This window comes from Mus musculus, chromosome 5 (genome assembly GCF_000001635.26).
Source record: "Mus musculus strain C57BL/6J chromosome 5, GRCm38.p6 C57BL/6J".
Lineage (NCBI taxonomy): Eukaryota > Metazoa > Chordata > Mammalia > Rodentia > Muridae > Mus > Mus musculus.
Genome location: NC_000071.6, coordinates 106,420,223 through 106,438,464, shown reverse-complemented (window position 1 = coordinate 106,438,464; position 18,242 = coordinate 106,420,223).

Genomic DNA, 18,242 nt, shown 5'->3' with positions numbered 1-18,242 from the left:
CTGTGAAGTCTTACGATCCAGAACCCAATCCCTAAAACCCAAAACCAAAACAACAGCAACAAAAACAAAAAACAAAACAAAGAAAAAAAAACCAAGAGAGCTAGGGTGAGCCACAACACAGCTGCTCTGGGAAAGTTAACCTCACTGGCGACATGTCTTAAATACAGGAAGAGCTTCCAACAACCATTTTGATGATTTATTCTGTGATGAGGTAATGGTCTTTATTTTTGAAATGTACTCTTGGCTTCTGGTTTGCAGTTGGTTCATACAATCTGAAAGGATAACTTCAGGGCTTCCGTGGGTGAATATTAAAGAGATTTCTTGTTCCTTCATAGCCCACTGCTGCTTAGGGTCCATCCAGCTTTTCTTCGCAACAATGAATAACCCTGGAATCCTGGCAAGGAGAATCTTTAGGAGTTGGCGGTGGAGAAAGGGCCTACCCAGTTTCTCAACCACCCAAATATTTTGTGACTTTAAATCTCAGCAGGTGTCTTCTCTTCCTTAGCAACGGTGCATTGGGGGATTTACTGTGTTCCCCCTCCCACCTCCTGTGGGAGAAAACCACTCTAAGCTGGGATGAATCAGGTCGCTAGCTGAATTCAGCATGGCTCCATTAGACTCTGTTTCTAGAGAGCAGATGCAACAAGCAAAGGTGGGCCTTTTGAGGAACCCAAAAGGAACCATAACCAAACAGAATGTAATTACAAGTTTTAATGTTCATTTTCCTTTGTGGCTGTAGGGCATGTTAAAAATGATATTTTACCTATAAGAACCAAACACACATATCCATAATATGTTAAAATTTCTCCATCTTAAAGCCATTCCCACAGAGGACTCTGATTAAACCAAGAACTGACTATGGATAGTGATCAAATACCTAAGCAATAGATGAGTACCGTGTTATTGGCCTTTGCTAAAACAGTCTGCGCTGCATGGGTTGCTGTGCTGTGAACATTCCCAGCGACTGGAACAAACCTTCGCCAGTGAATGACAAATTTACATATGCATCATGTCAGCCAGCAATATTTTGCCGCTTTAATTGCTTTAGCTTCAGGCACTCCACGTCGGAATGGAGTGTTTAATGTCCTGCAAGTTACTTTGTTTCTTTGCAACGTTTAAATTATTCTGTAATTTGCCTGCTTCCTTTCTACTGCATCGTGCATTAAGTCATTTAATAATTTACAGTGTAAAATGCACGGTGCAGTTTTAAGTAGCGTGTCCAGCTCCCCTTCCAGAGAGTTCTGGACATTTAGACCAGGAAACCTGAGATGCATTTGCATAACACGTTCACCTCTATCTTACATTTCACTGGAAAAAGACCTGTTGCTAATCCTTTAATGTGCACTACGTTGTGTACATTCGTGTGTGCACGTTTGTAGCTTTTTGATTTTGTTGTTGGGTTTTTTTTTTGGGGGGGGGGGCGGAAGGGCGGTTCTTTGTTTTGACAGAGTATATATCCCTGGCTGTCCTGGAACTCATTCAGTAGACCAGGCTGGCCTCGATCTCACAGAGATCTTTCTGTCTCTGCGTCAGGGATTAACGGTGTGTAACACTTCTCCTGGCTGCCAATGTTTAATTTTAGATAAAATAGAAAGTTACAAAGACCTCCAGGCGAACCATGTGGTGCTTTGTTATTTCTTCCAGTCAAGCTCTCTCTCTCTGTGTAGCCCTGGCTGTCCTGGAACTCACTCTGTAGACCAGGCTGGCCTCAGACTCATAGAGATCCACCTGCCTTTGCCTATCGAGTGCTGAGATTAAAAGTGTGCACCACTGACCAAATCAAGTTTCTGCTTACTTAATTTTATGAGTATAAATATGTTGACTACGTGTATGTATGTGCTGGGATTAAAGGCATACACCCCGAAGACCCACTCCGTGTAGTACCTTTTAACCGTCGAGTAGATTATTTTATTTGGTGACATCTAACATAAAGCATGAAATTCTAAAAAGCCACTTAGGTTAAGCCAGTTCTAACAGAGCTCTGTCAACACAGAGGAAGCAGCCATTCTTCTGCTTATAGTTGCTATTTTCAAATTTACATTATTCTTTGAGTGATATCATTGTTACCATTTGGAGGTTGACCTGCGTCCATTTGTGAGGAATGGCCATTGGATACCGTTTCTGACTTCAACACTGGCAGGCATGCTAAGAAATTAGCAGAGTTTACCCATGTCTGTAAAGCCAAAGGCCCCCCCAAAGTGCTCATCTCTCCTAAAACGGCTGTGTTTAAAGATTGCCTAGTCTTTAGTTACAGAATACAAAATTGTCAAAATAATATTCTAAAGAGCAGTTTTTATAATGTATTCCTAAAAATTGTTTTTATCTTCAAAAATTCATGAATAAATGGATGCTTTTTGATGTCTATATCTGAAAAGATAGATTTTATTTAAAACTTAAAAGAGGCAAGGGCACACATTTTTATATTGTAAAACTACCTTTTATTCTTTAATTATAGTATTTCTTGTTGAGTTTCCTGACTGCCTTTGAACAACTTTAAAGTTTGGTTACCACATCTTCCTTGAGATGCTTGAAAACAGGACAAATCACTGTATTATCGTTTTCCTGAACTACGGGGATTTCCAGGCTCATACATTTTCCAACAAGTGTTCAAGAGTGTTTATTTATTTACTTATTTATTTGTTGGTGTTTTTTGAGACAGGTTCTCTCTGCATAGCCTGGCTGTCCTGGAACTCACTCTGTAGACCAGGCTGGCCTCAATCTCATGGATCCATCAGCCTCTGCCTCCCAAGTGCGGGGATTAAAGGCACGAACCATTATACTCAGCCCCAGTTTTAATTTATTTTATTTTATGGCATAAGTGTTTTGACTGCATGTGTATATGTGCACCCAGTGAATGCCTGGTGCTGGCAGAAACCAGAAGGTGTCAGGTCTCTTGGAAATGGAGTTTCAGATAGTTGTGAGTCACCATTTTCATGCTGGGAACTGAACTCAGGTCCTCTGGAAGAACAAGTGTTCTTCAGTGTTGAGTCATTTCTACTGAACCCACTTGAGACTTTTTATAGCTCTAAACCCTTAGAGAAAATTGAGTTGCATAGAAATCGAACTCAAGGCTAATATCAAATGATTTCTCTCATTTGGAAGAATATGTTATTCTTTGTTAATCAACTCTAGTACTTATGATGGAAGGTAAAACTAGTGTACAGGCTGGCTACAAGGCTGAGGACGGTCCTGGGACTTACACAGTGGAAGGAGAGAACCACCCTTCATCTCCACATGCATGCTCTGGCATGGGAGCTTTCCTTACAAATAAATACACTGAAAAAAAAAACTACCCTAAAGTTTGATGGAACCATATCTGGAAGATTTGAGCACCTGGGGAAGTTTTCTCAATTTTTTCCCTTTAATATTTTTGTTTGCCTTTCTCTCTCTCTCTCTCTCTCTCTCTCTCTCTCTCTCTCTCTTTCTTTCTTTCTTTCTTTCTTTCTGAGAGAAAGGTTATTGAAAGTCATTTTGAAACAGTGGGACTTTGTTCCCGCCATAAACTTAGTTGACTGTTTATTAATGAAATGCATCATTCTTTAGATGACAAGGGTTGGCAGAGAACACGTGTAGGAACTGTGTGCGGAGCTCAAGATGCAATGCTGACACCGCACCAGATTCTATTTTGTGACTTAGAATGTGAAGCAGGGAACCTGCATTTACTCTAAAGCCTGAATTAAGTGCCAGTTATCAGGGTTTCCAGCCTCACATGGTCTCTATCCGCCCGGGGTGCAGTTCAGCAGAGACAGAAGAGAGGCCCATGATCGCCCAGAATGGCTTCCCCGAATGACAAACGAGAACATTTATGTTGTTAAGCAGACTGAAATTATTTGCAGTCCCAGGTAGGTTCTTTTATTTCTTTGTCTATTGAATGAATGCGGACACTATGTCCAGGGTTCTTGTCTGAAGCAAGGTTGGCCTAGCAATTCTTAGAGGAAACTCCTAACGTCTGTAATTGCCAGAACACACTCACGGTATTCACAGTGTTCCTCCGCCAAGAAAGAGAGTAGCGCGTAAGGGAGAATTGACTCTTCTATTTGCTTCCTCGGGTCTATGCCTTTTCTTCTTGCCGTGTCTTTGAAATCAGGAGGAATAACTTGATACCCCAGCACATGTGTGGGGTGGTGAGGGCACAGGTAGGGTGAGGGAGGGTGCTCGTGGCTACATTTCTGTATTGAATTTAATTTTTCATTGATAATTAGACTCTTGAAGCCACCTGATATTTTTGACCAGCAGGAAACAAAAGCCTACTGATTGACTCAGGGGATCCGCCGGAGAGGCCCCCACTGTGTTCACACAGCAGTGCCACAAAGACTACAAACAAGAGCTGTGGCAAATTGGATCACTGTACAAGTTCCAACTGGCCCATTGTGTACAAGCAGCAAATTGGGAGCTGGTATTTTCTGAGAACTATTTATTAGTGAGGCTGCGTGTTTTTCTTCCCCCGCCCCAAAGTTTTCCTCAGCAAACAGCTTTTGCCAAGTTAGATGAGCAATCTAAACTACTTACCAACAATACAGCTAATTAACCAAAGAGTTGCCCAACCAGAAATGTACTGGTTACATATGACAAATGGATTCATTTGTTTTCAGTGATCCTAACAGGTGTTTGTGTGTGTGCGGAATTGTACCGAGGGCAGATGATGGATGGCGTTTGTACTCCGTCATTTGCCAAAATGCATGGACAGAGAATAATATTTTAAATTTCAATTGTGTGGCTACATGTCTTATTGTGAGTTTTAAATGAAGATGCCTCACAGACAGCTTCTGGTAGAGCGATCGGTTCTAACCATTTAGTACAAAGAAAGGTGTGAAAATACCAGGCGGCGGCCAGTTAGCAGAAATCATAGTTATACAAGCCTAGACCTGCATGTCTTGCAGGAGAACTGATAGCTCTGAATTTTGTTTTCCATATGAGTAATGCAGAGAGAGAGAGGGAGAGAGAGAGAGAGAGAGAGAGAGAGAGAGAGAGAGAGAGAGAGAGAGAGAGAGGCTGTTTGTTTCATTAGAGGCTTATTTGTGTACTGTGTACTGTGTCTGAGAGTTTCAGCTTTGAGTGAGTTGGGATATGGCAAGCCTGCTCCTATCAATATCACAGGGACAAGGATTACAGAAGTTTGTGCAACTGAGACAATAGTTCAGACTCATTTTTGTAATAAGGCTCTTGTGACGTCAGCTCAGGTGTTTCAGAAACACCATCACATTCTTTTGTTTTTATGACTGTCCTCTCCTCCAGTATATAAACTGATCCTGTGGGTCATGAGATGATGTGAAGAGAGGAACTTGGAGTAACACGGCTAATAATGGTGTTCCAGCCAGGAACACAATGGGGACCATTACAGAGAGGGTACGTGTAGCCTCTGCTCATCGTCTAGTTTCTGAATGCTAGGAATCGGTCATCAAATAATAACAGACGCCTATGGTGTCCACATCTGTTACGTGCTATAGCTGGAGAGAAGGACATGATGCTTGCTTTCCACATTCAGAACCTGTCATTTGGTGGCAGACAGACGTCATGACACAAGGCAACTGTCGGACCATTGCATCGCAGAGGCTGCAAGGACGACATTCCAGAGCTGCAGATATTCTATGTTTCAATTAAATACTCTTCTAGAAATTTCCTTAGCTGGGGAGCTTGTATGAAGTTCCTGGGGTATTGTATCCCCAGAAAAGAAGACACAGTTTAAGGCTCTCTCATTTGACCTCTGGGGAGCAAAGCAGGCAGTAGAGACTTGGGATACAAAGACATGTAACAACCTGAAAAGCCTGAGGATACAGGAATAGAATGTGCTGAGAGAAACTGATTTTGTCTTACAATTCTTTTTAAAATGAAAGACATTGAAGAGGGATAAATGGCATCTTTGTACAGCTTCCTCATTAGGTTACAATGTAGATTAGATGGTAGCAAATATGTAAGATACTTGACACATACTTCCTTTTCTTGAAAATAATGCTAGTTATTAAAAACAAAAGCTGTCAGGGGAGGTTGAACAGTTCCCGACGCCTGCGAATCAAGACTAGATCAAACATGACGATTCATTGTCCTTCTGCCTCGGCTCTGTGAGGGTCAGACTGGCAGGTGTCTGCTGGCCATGAACTTCTCTGCTAACTGGGATTCGGCCACCAGCTTTCTTTACAGCCAGAGCACTTACTTCTAAAACTACCCGTTTGCCATCAGCACGGGAAATAGACCCAATTTCCGGATCCTGGGGACTCCTCTCGGCGGCATTTGACATTTTCACCCTTCCTCTAGTCTTCTGAAAAATATCCTTTCTTTGGCTTCTGGGACAACCATTATTTACTTTCCCCACTTTTTGGAATACTCACGCTGCTTCTCTTGACGGATTCCCTTCTCCTCTGTGTGAACGCCCCTCTCTTGATAAGTTCCATTCTCCTTTGTTTGAACACCCCTTACTTTTTGGCTTTTTTCCCCCAGTTTGATTCTCAGCTCTATCTTTGGAGTCTGAATAGGTTCCCTTGGAGGCACTCACCACTCTCACCTCTCCCACTGTCATATGGGTCACCTTAGCTCTCCAGTATCCAGCTCTTGCCTCTCTATAGGGCTCAAAAATGCCCTGCCAACTAATCTCTCTTGCATCTCCCAGAGTTACCTTAAATCCAGCCTTTTCAGGTTGGAATTCATTCACACAGCAGACTCGTTTCATCTCCTGTATCCCCCTCCCCCCCAAAAAAAGACCCTTCTCCTTATCATACAGTGCTCAGATGGACAGATTGCCTGGGGCTGGATGCTTCCCAAGACTCTGGTTCATTAAATGGAGAAGATCCCGAGCAACCTGACTCCCCAGTCACCTCCGTGATCTACACAATTTCCCCAAATAGATGCCTGTCTGGTATTTACCACATTTATCTCCTACTCGAACTGAGTCACTAAATCCCAAACACTGCATCTCAAAAGTCTCCCTCAAAACTTTTTCCTCCCGTTCTCAGTGTGACTATCTGTATTCTGCCTTTATTGTTTTACTCGAGACACACCTGCTGGGAAATCGGCCCACTTGGTGCCTTCGCCTTTAGCGTATTCATTTAATACACAGTCTGAGCAGCTTAGGTCCCTGTTACCTTCACTGTCACGGTGGGCTTAGCCATACAGCTAAACCTTCCGCCATACACTCGTTGGCTCTCCCACTCCACCAGAAACTTTGAAGGGGGCTGTTTATACACCTGGGAAGCTGGTTAGAGAGCAACATAGTTTCTTCCTCAGCATCTTGATGGATGTTCCCCCACCGCACCCACCCGGGGAAGGAGAGCCATGGGCATTACTATCTAATCCAGTGGTCCTCAACCTTTAATGCCGTAGTTTCTCATGTTGGGATGACTCCCAACCATAAAATTATTTTATTGCTACTTCATAACTAATTTTGTGACTGTTATGAATCATAATGTAAATATCTGATATGCAGGACATCACCTGTTGAGAACTACCGATCTAATCAGAGTCAGACAGAAACAACCTCACTTTTCTGTGTAGTAAAAGCTTGGTCCTGGTAATAGGATCACATGCTCTGCTCTGGTTGAAGCCAGCTTGCACGTCATGGGGACCACATGGCCTTAGGGAGAGGTCTTTTGGTAGGGAACCCAAAGCCAGTCCCATTCTGGTGTGAGATAGTAGGACCAGTTTGAAAGCCTCCAGTTCTAGGAAAGCCACGGGCTGACTACATCCTCTTGGAAGACCCTGAGCCAGAACAGGTCACATGAGCTGCTCCTAGATTCTCTGCCTGGAAACATCGCAACACAATACATTGTTTCAAAGCATTACACTTGGGGGCAATATAATTATGCAGCTATACCTAAGGGATACTGACTGGTTTGTTCTACCTTACCCACCTGCCTCTTTTCTCCTCCTCCTCCTCCTCCTCCTCCTCCTCCTCCTCCTCCTCCTCCTCCTCCTCCTCCTCCTTCTTTCCCATTTCATAGTGTGGTTTTGCTGCCCCCCCTTTTTAAAGCTATATTGTTCCTCACCTCCATTTCTCTCCCTTATGCCCTCACCCCTGTCCTAATTCTTGTTTTCCAGTATACTCATTCTCCCCTCTACTATTTTGGGATACCATGCTTCAGAGGGTTCCTGCATTTTGAAATATCTTCTCAGGGTGGGGTAGTTTACTGTGCAGTAGAATCAAACTGTGTCTTCCTGTGGAGCAACGTCCAGGGCAGTCTGCTGGTGCCCATTATAAAGGATTTGGGCTGTGTAAAGCTTAGTGTTCCTCTGCTGTGGTGTAACCCTTCTGTGGGTGTGAGACTCCTGGGCCCTTCTGCAGGTGTGAGACTCCTGAGCCCTTCTGCGGGTGTGAGACTCCTGGTCCCTTCTGCAGGTGTGAGACCCTCCTGGGCCCTTTTGCTTAGAGAGTACAAGTCATGGAATCACAAAGATGCTCTGCTCGTAGTGAGCAGGACTTATGTCTCTGGTAAGAGACCTAACAGTGTTGCAGGCTAGCATGCTGGCTTTCTAGTAAGGTTAAATCCACAGACTTTACAGGCTGGGAAGTGGTGGCGCATGCCTTCATCCTGGTACTTGGGAAGCAGAGGCAGGTGAATCTCTGACTTTGAGGCCTGCCTGGTCTGTGGAGCAAGTTCCAGGACAGCCAGGGCTTCACAGAGAAAACCAAACCCAGAAGACCTAAGAGCTTTTCATAGTTCATAGCTCATTTCCTTCATGCCACCGCAAGTTGCAGTCATACCACTCTGTTCATTCGCTTGTTTATTTACTCCACAAAACATCTGTGCTCCCATTTTAACTGTGTGTGTGCGCACTTGTGTGTAGATGTGTGTGGTGTTTGTGTAGGTGACCTGTGAGGGGAAGAAGCCAACCTCAAAGGGTTGTTTCTCAGGAGCCACAGATTTTTAAAAAAACATTTATTTTTCTTTATGTGCATGTGTGTGCTTGTGTGTGTGTGTACCTGCCTGTGTGTACATGCTCCATGCACAATGCAATGTCCATAGAAGCCAAAATGTTAGATACCTTGGAACCAGAGTTAGTAATGATTGTAAGCTTCTCACTGTGGCTGCTGGGACTCGAACCCACATCATTGGGTGCACGAGCAGAAAGCGCTCTTAGCCACTGAGCCATCTCACCAACCCCATCACCTTCTTGTGTGTGTGTGTGTGTGTGTGTGTGTGTGTGGTGTGAGACAGGGTCTTACCATGTAGCTCTAGTTGGCCTTGTAGCTCACTGTGTAGACCATGGAGTCTTGAACTCAGACAGGTCTGCCTGTCTCAGCCTCCAGAGTGCCCTCGTCTTGTTTTCTGAGACAGGATTTCTCTTTGGCCCAAAGCTCAGGAATTAGGTACAGCTGGCTGGCCAGCAGACCCTAGGGCTCATCCCATCTCTGCCTCAGCAGTGCGAGATTAAAAGCCCATGCCACCACTCCAGCTTTTGTGCACTTTTTAAAAAAATTATTTATTGTATGTAAGTACACTGTAGCTGTCTTCAGACACCCCAGAAGAGGGCATCAGATCTCATTATAGATGGTTGTGAGCCACCATGTGGTTGCTGGGATTTGAACTCAGGACCTTCGGAAGAGCAGTCTGTGCTCTTAACCCCTGAGCCATCTCTCCAGCCCTAGCACGGGTGTTTTGTCTGCCCCTGTGTCTGTGCACCAGGTGGGTGTCTGATCCTCTGGAACTCAGGTCCTCTGCAAGAGCAGTTGGCGCTCTTGCTGAGCCATCTCTACAGCCCCGTGCCCAGCTCTCTAGCTGCAATTTTTGAGGAGCTGCAACACAGCAAAAGTTTCAGTAAAATTTCATCTGAAGCAGTCTTCTCATGCCTGCCTTAGAACTCTACAGAGGGGCAACATGTCTGTAACATCTTCATAGACTTTCCCTCAGAACCACCATACTCACTACTTTTAAATTTAATGTAAAGTGTAACTTCTTTTAGGCAATATTTACCCACTGTTCTTTATGCCATGCTGACCATTTTCTGCCTGGAACCACCCTGTTCCATCTTTTCTTTCTTGTATTTTCCTTATGCACCCAGAATTTGTCACTAGTTAACTAAAATGATAAGCATCAACCTATCATTTAAAAATCATGTTTTTTAAAAATTTATATTTATTTCTTCTTCTTCTTCTTCTTCTTCTTCTTCTTCTTCTTCTTCTTCTTCTTCTTCTTCTTCTTCTTCTTCCTCTTCCTCTTCCTCCTCCTCCTCCTCCTCCTCTTCTGCTTCTTTTGATATAGAAGAAGAAACACACCAAAAGCAAGGGTGAGCTTTTGTTTTGTTTTGTTTTCCAGTGGTACGCATAGATCTAGGCAGGGCATGCTCTGTACCTCGGTCATTTAACTGGTTTTAGTAGACCCAAATGTTTTGTTTTGTTCTGTCTTGGTTTTGTTTGATCCAGACCTCATCTGGTGACATTGCCTTGTTTTGAACATTAAGCTTAGGAACCACCACTGAAACAGCCCAGGCCCAGGAAGCAGATGGCAGCCGTTGGAACAGCCTCTGGCTACCTCTGCAGAGCCATCTTCTTTGCTAGCCCGAGTCTTTCCTGTGGTCTTAGCCTTTACCCAAGACTTTTTACTCTTCCCTTCAGACCTCCGTAGTTTAAGTCACACTCCAGAAAATAAACATCCCACCAACATGTTTCAGTCTTTTGTCGACTGACCAGCTCTTCGGGTCCCTTTTTTATGCTCTTTAATGTTTTTTTCTCTGGTTTTCTAACTTGCTTTGTCTTGGCTTCACTTCTTACTCACAGAGGGAAAGCATTAAGAACTCTATTAAACACAAAGTTTTAAAGAGAATCTTTTGGAGGGTCTCTTCTGTGCATTTCGATGTTTAATCTGTTCTCAAAGTACAGAAGTTTTGTTAATCTAGCCCTTACTCTGCCTCACTCCTGGAAGTTCAGGCCTTGTGGGCAGAATTTTTATTTTTTGACAATTTTCCTGTACAGCCTTTTAGCGATCACCACCCTTCAGAGGACCCACTGGGCCCCAGGCTCATGAGCTTGAATCAGCTCTTGTGAGTGTGCACACATGCTCCTCAGAATAAGGAAGACAATTGTCTCAGTGGCAGGCTACTGCTGTCTACAGCCGGGTTAGGAATCCAGGGTGAGGCAAGGGTGGCTCTGGTTCCGGAAATTGCTTCAGTCATGACAGATGATTTAGCTGGTCCGATAGTGTGTGCTACAGTGCCCAGATCAAATTGTATCTTTTGAAGAAGAGAGCCCAAAGATTTTGGATTCCCTGCGTCAGTCACCGGGTGTGTAGGCTTTCTCCAGGTAGCAGGTGTAACCGTGGGTAAGTCAGCTTTCTTCCGCTGAGTTCCATGGTTAAAAAGAAGACTTTATATCCATTTCTGTGTAGCTTTCTCAATGAATGCAGTTTTTCTTTTCTCTGGGATGAATACCTAGACACATGTACACAATGGTCAAAATAGGTTTCATTTTATAAGAAACCATATGGTGATACAAGCCTTTGATCCCAACACCCAGGAGGCAGAAGCAGGTAGATCTTTGTTTACTCTGTAGGCCAGGCTGGTCTACATTTCTAGTTGCAGGACAGAAAGGGCTGCATAGAAAGACCCTGCCTCAAAACAGAAAAGAAAACAAAAGAAAAGAAAGCCAAAATTTCCAGAGTAGCCATACCATATTGGTTTGCTTTCCTCTCTCCTCTACCCTTCCTTCATCCCTCCCTCCCTCCTCCCCTCCCTTTACTTTAGTATATATGTGGTGTTTGCGCACATACCAGAAGTCTGTGTCTGACACCTGCTAGCATTATCCTTATTTTTTGAGACAGGGTCCCTCAGTGAACCTGGAGCTCAGCGACTTGAGCAGCAGGCTGGTCAGAGGGCATGCAGGACCTGCCTGTCTCCCTCCCCAGTGCTGAGGTTACAGGCACCGACCCGCTGTGGACGGCTTTTCATGTGGGTGCTGAGTATGAACCAGCCCCACTTGCTGCATTTCCATCAGCAGCGCACGGATTCCAGCTGCTCTGTGATTGCCGCTCCACATTGCGACTCTGTGGGTTTTCTGTTTCTTTGTTTACACTGGGGTCTGAACTCGGTGCTTCACATGTATGGTGCAATAACTACTACGGATCCATGTTCTCAATCTCCTCTTCTATATTTTATTTACTTACAATATTTTAGATATATTATTTTACGTGCACGAGTGCTTTGTTTGCATGTGTGTCTGTGTACTTTGTATGCCTGGTGCCCTCAGAGGTCAGAAGATGGCGCCAGATCCCCCAGAACTGGAGTTATGGATGCTTGTGAGCCGCCACGTGATGCTGGAAACCCACTCTGAGTCCTGTGTTAGAGTAGCAAGGGCTCTTGCCTGCCCAGCCATCTCTTTAGCCCTTATGTTTTTGCTTGTTTTTTGTTTTGTCTTGGGAAACAACTCTGCCCTGTCACCTTATGAAGTCTGGATTTCAAACTCAGGTTGTCAAGCCTTGCCTCTTACAGTTGTTTCTACCCATTGAGCAGTCTAGCTAGTTTCTCTTAGCCCAGCTTTGTTTTGTTTCATCTTATCTGGAGACCGGTTTGCTGAGTTTCCCAGGCTGGCCTCAGGTCCATTGTCCCTGGCTTGTGCTTAGGTCTCTGTAGGACCTGTGATAACTGAGGCGTGCTGCCACGTCACTGTGGCTCAAATTTATTTCCAAAACGTTCAGTGCTAGTCTTTGTATGTACATTTGGTATTCATATATTTTTCTTTGCTGAAGTGCGTTCTCTCTCTCTCTCTCTCTCTCTCTCTCTCTCTCTCTCTGTGTGTGTGTCCCACACTGGCCTTGAATTTTCTATGTAACTAAGGATAACGCTGAACTTCTGATCTTCCTGTCTCACTACCTTCCAAGTACTGAGATTATATAGGTGTGTGGTATCATGCCCAGTTGCGAAGTATTGGAGATCAAAGCAATGGCTTTGTGATACCAGACAATGACTTTTCCAATGGAATTACAGTCTCAATTCTGTACTGTTTACACTAAAAAAATTAGGTTTCCAAGTAACACAGAAAAAGAAATCAGGTAATTGTTTTCTCTCTCTCCCTCTCTCTCTCTCTCTCTCTCTCTCTCTCTCTCTCCCTCCCTCCCTTTTTGCTGATTTTTTTTCCCATGTATTCTGTGGACCATTACTTTCCCATCTATGTGACTTAGATTTTAGGGCTGTTCCCTAGTTTATGATGTGTCTCCTTCCTCTCTTTATCAAAACTAAAATACTGTGTTCTATGACAGGTATTATAAAGCCCAGATTATGAGCTTTTAAAATGAATTGTTCTTCCTAAGAACTTTATAATCCAAAGGCATAGAGAGTTTTCCCAGGTTTCTTCTGAATTTTATGTGTAAGTCACTGGCTAATTTGGGAGCCAACATTTGCAGAATTGCAGGTGAGGAATGAAGTTGGAATATGGAGACCCCGCCATTATATGTCCATCTGCTGACAAAGGCTGTTCTTTCTATGCTACGTTGCCTTTGTACATTTGTCAAAAATTTATCAACTAGATTTATGTTGCTTTACTTCTGAATATTCTATATGTCTAGCCTTTCATGTCTTACCAGTATCTTGATTGCTATAGCATAAAACCACAGCTTAATTTTGGTAACATGAATTCCTAAATTAGGTTCTTTAGTATATATTTAGTTTTTTTGAGACAATAACTCATCATGAAACTTAGGCTGCTCTCAAGTTTTCAATCTCTCTTGCTATAGACTCCTGCATGGGGGGACCACAGACATGTGCCATGTTGCCTGAGGGCCTCTTATGTATCTTTCCTCACACTAGGGAAAATAGCTTTTATTTTTATTTTTCTGAGGAGTTTCTTCCTTTCGTTAAAAAGAATCCTAAGTGGGTGCTGATTTTCTTTCCCTGCATCCTGTGGTACAGTTGTGTGGCTTTTCCTGTTTGCTCGGTTTTCCTGTTGGTTGTGCTGGTTGCTTCTCGCATGGGATGATACCTTTCTTTTCTAAGATAAGCCCTAGTGAGTTGGGCTGAATGAGTGCATATACAACAAAGTTTGATTTGTGAAAGCTTTGTGGAGCAGTTTTAGATCTGTAGTCATAAGGAATTCTGGTCAGTAATTTTCTTGGATCACTGTCTGATTGGCTTCATAAGTTGATTAGGAATACGTTTTTATCATTCTACTAGCTTCTGAGAACTCAATAGCAGCCTGTGCAAGACCCGAACAAGATCAAGCCAGTCAGAATTCAGGAGCTTTGGCAACTGAATGCTGCCCCACAGGGATAGTCGGTTTTCTTCAGGACAGTTGACTCTGGCAGTTGCCTAGGCTTATTGGATAACATGAACACATAGACAGCACAGGGTGGATCGAGTGGATTGAGTGAGCCATGAAGAGAGGACATGAAATTTCCAGAGATGTGATAGGAAGGACTGGGAGGAACCGCAGGGGCACAGGAGGGTAAGCACAATACAAATAACTTTGTCTCCACGTATGGCATTCTCCAAGTCTTTCAAGCCTGCCACCTGATTTTGGAGTTTGTTTTCCTGGAAAGCTTTCAGTCAGGGATTACCTTTCTTGATGGAATTTTGCTACTTAGTGGTACTTAGTATCTTTTAAAGAATTCCTTCATTTCGTTTATCAAATTGATACTCAGTGAACTTTTTTTGAAGTGTTTCCTCATGGTCTTTTATTGGCTAGAATTTTTACAGTGACTTCCTCTTTCACTGTTGATCCTTACAGTCTTCTTCCTCTCTCTTTCTCTCTCCCCCTGCCCCCCTTCTGACTTGGTTTCTCTGGTCTTGGTTCCAAGGTTGGTACTTTTTTTTTTTTTTTTTTTTTTAAAGATTTTACAGTGTTATCTTGGTTTTCAGAACTCACTTTGCAATTCTGGCATCTACTGTAGAGAAATCCCCCATACTTTGCTGTGCTGACTCTGGTGGACTCCACGTGTGTTCAGACGAAGCACAAGGCACCATACCTAGACTTAAAGCTGAACTTTCAGTGTCTTCCTTTCTTGAACTTTTCGGTCATTGGATTCTTGTTCATTTATTTGGTGTTAAGTTGTGGTAATTGTGCATCTTGGGTGAGGGAGAGGGCCCATAATAACTCACCTTACCACATTGCCAAACCTGGCGGGTGCATATTTCATTAAATGATTAATTACATTCATAGACCGAGACATTCTGATGTAACAAACGGATATAATTGGCAGTTTGATGTTTTAAAACTTTTGCAAAAAGTCGGTGCCACATGACGCCAATGCTGTGCTACTGTTTCTCTAAGTTCCCTTTCCATTCTTGATCATGTTGCTTCCCAGAGGGTTTTACCCCAACATCCAGCTCTGTGACCTGCACAGCTTGGTCCTAGAAACGTGACTGGTGCGATGAGGGAATAGAGAAAAGACAGACTTGTAGACATGTGTACAGAAAAGCGAGGGTCAGGGGTGCCATGATCTCTTTAATGGAAGCACCTATACAGCATCAACCCAGACAGGCAGGAGGAGCTAGCTGGTCGTGGTGGGTGGTCTTTGCAGGAGAACAGTGTCAGGCTGCAGCCATGTGGGAAGAGGAAACTGGAGTTGCAGGATTTTGCACACACTGGTCTATCGTGCATCAGCATTGGTACTTGGACCTGAAGAAATCTTTGGCAACTGCCTTGCTACTCCCAAGGGTCTAAGGCACTGGGGTCCTCCGTGTCAGCAGCACACATTCACTCATTGTTGCTTTGGCTGTCCACAATCTGTCACCCCCATTGCTTTGCTAGCAAACCGGTTATAAGGTCATGGATAGCCTACTTTCCTATGGATGCTTAAAGAATGTGGAAATTGATATTCTCTTAGGGCAGCTCTGATACCAGCGGGTGAAAGGCCATGCTCCACTCTTCTTATTCCAAACCTAGAGAATCCTTAGATGTTACACAAACAGCCTAGCATCTTAGAGGGACTGTGACATGTTACCCTCATGGAAACTTTGTTGCATGCTACTGTCCATCCTGGCTTCTTTCTCTTTCCTGTTCCAGAAAGGCAGGCAGCATGCGTGGCACCTAGCTTGCAGCAACTATGTGAAGTCTGAACAGAACTCAGACCTTGCCTGCTGCCACAGTTCAAATAGGAAATGTTCCCCACAGGCTACTGTGTTGGGTGTATGGTGCTTTGTTGATGCTACTATTTGGGGATATAGTGGGAATGGGGAGATGGTGGGAACGGGGAGATGGTGGGAACGGGGAGATGGTGGGAACCGGGAGATGGTGGGAATGGGGAAGATGATGGGAATGGGAAGATGGTGGGAATGGGGGGTTGGGGGGAGATGAGGAGCCTGATTCAGCCTTTTTAGGTGCCTGGCACTTAGCAGGTGAGTCCTTTTCACACAACTTCACTTATGGATTCTTTTTTTCTAGCTGTCCTGGAACTCACTTTGTAGACTAGGTTGTTTCTAGAATTCACTTTGTAGATCCACCTGCTTCTGCCTCTTCTCCCACTTTGTCTGCCCTCCAACCCCAGAATGCTTACAAGTCTTTCCATGATCTCACATCTCCTCCATTGTCTGACTGTGGGGAAAGGTCATATGTTGATCTCCTAGTGAAGGAAATCTGGTAAATATTTGTGCAATGGGATCTGTTGACTTAAAACACTGATAGAACTTTTGAAGCCCCGGAGCTACTCGGGTGCTTTCTTTTTATTAGTGTCTCGCTGGTGGCCAGCCCAATTCAGAACAGACAACATAAAGACGTCATGAGCAGAACACGGTTTTCAGTTCTTGCTGGAAATCTGGGAGCCCCCGTCTTTCACTGGAATCCTGGTGCTGTGGAGAGGCGGTAGCAGGAGTCTGGGTAGGCAGAGTGTGTGGTCATGTTAACTGGGAAAAAGATTCCAGCAGGTCCCATAGGTGGCAAGGATATCTGGGTACTTAAAATTATTTGGAGGAATCATCTCGAGTTTGATTTATAACATCTTTGCATATGTGAGACCTGCCTTTGGGTTAGAAGGAATAATAATTTTCTTTGAGCCTTGCATTTCAGAGCTTAGCAAACACTGACTTCCTGTTTGGCTACTGGGTCCTCAGGTGCTTCTTCTGAAGATGTTTACAGGGAGCCTGTGCTTTCCCTCAGCACTCAGCACAGGAATGGATAGTATGTTAAATAGCTGTTACAGCGCATGAATGGCGTGTTCCTGGTTACCCCAGAACACTTGTGTTTTCTCTCTCTCTCTCTCTTGTACAACGCAAGACAGGTATAGCTATAATCATCATGTTGCCTAGCCAGTTAGATATTCTGTGAGACTGTAATTATGCAGAGTGTAGAAAGAACTTTATTTATAAACTCAGTTTCCAGGAAAACAAGAATCGGAGGCAAAAGCTAAGCCAGCACACCATCTAATTCTCAATGTAAAATAATTCAGGGGTGCGGAAGATGAACATCTGATTTGTCACATCTGATACACTAATGTTTTATCCAAAAGGAAGAACACATTGTAACGTGCCCAGTCATCTGCATAAACACCACCTGGCCCTTTCCAGGCGCCCACTCAAGTAACGAGGCAACAAGGCACGGCAGCAAATGGAAAGCCGCTCTCTCCTTTAAAAACAACAAGATTTTATTTATCAAACTAACAGAATCTGGTTTTTGTTTTTGTTTTTGTTTTTTTAACAGCATAATATCTATGTGATAAAAGTAATGTGGACGGAGCTCTCCACATAAGGGAATGCATGATCACAAATTCCCTAGATTTTTCAACAGCTGAAAAAAAAATCATTATCCTTGAAAAAGACGGTAGATCAAACCAGATCCTGGGTAATAAGGTATTTATTACAACATGAAGCCACTTCCCTTGGGTGTATAGGCTTGCTGTACATTGGAAATAGGTATGGTTTTGAGTAAAATATCTTGCTAGAGAAGGAAAATTATTTTCGTCTCCAAACTGACACATTCTGGTTGCATGCCTCGGTGAGCATCCGCCATGCTACATTACACAGAAGGAGGCGGCATGGTATCCCCCAGTTGTCCTGATGTAAAAGCGAGAAGCGTCTGTCCGTCACTGGGGCACACTGTACCAGCCCCGAATATTTCAGAGGACGTTTACTCGGTGTGTGACCAGGAGTGATGAGTCACCATATTTACATCTCAGATTCAAGGTGACTACCAGAGAGCACGCTAAGGCATCAAAAAAAAAAAAAAAAAAAAGGAATTTCTGGTTAATTGCTAAACTGTCTTTCTGACTCTTGTTTTCCCTATTGAGAAAACATCATGAAGGCTCAAATGAGTTGGATATAATAGGTGTTTAATTATTATTTTTAAAGTCAATTATTATTTTGCAATTTGGTAAGTATGAGAAAATGTACTTACA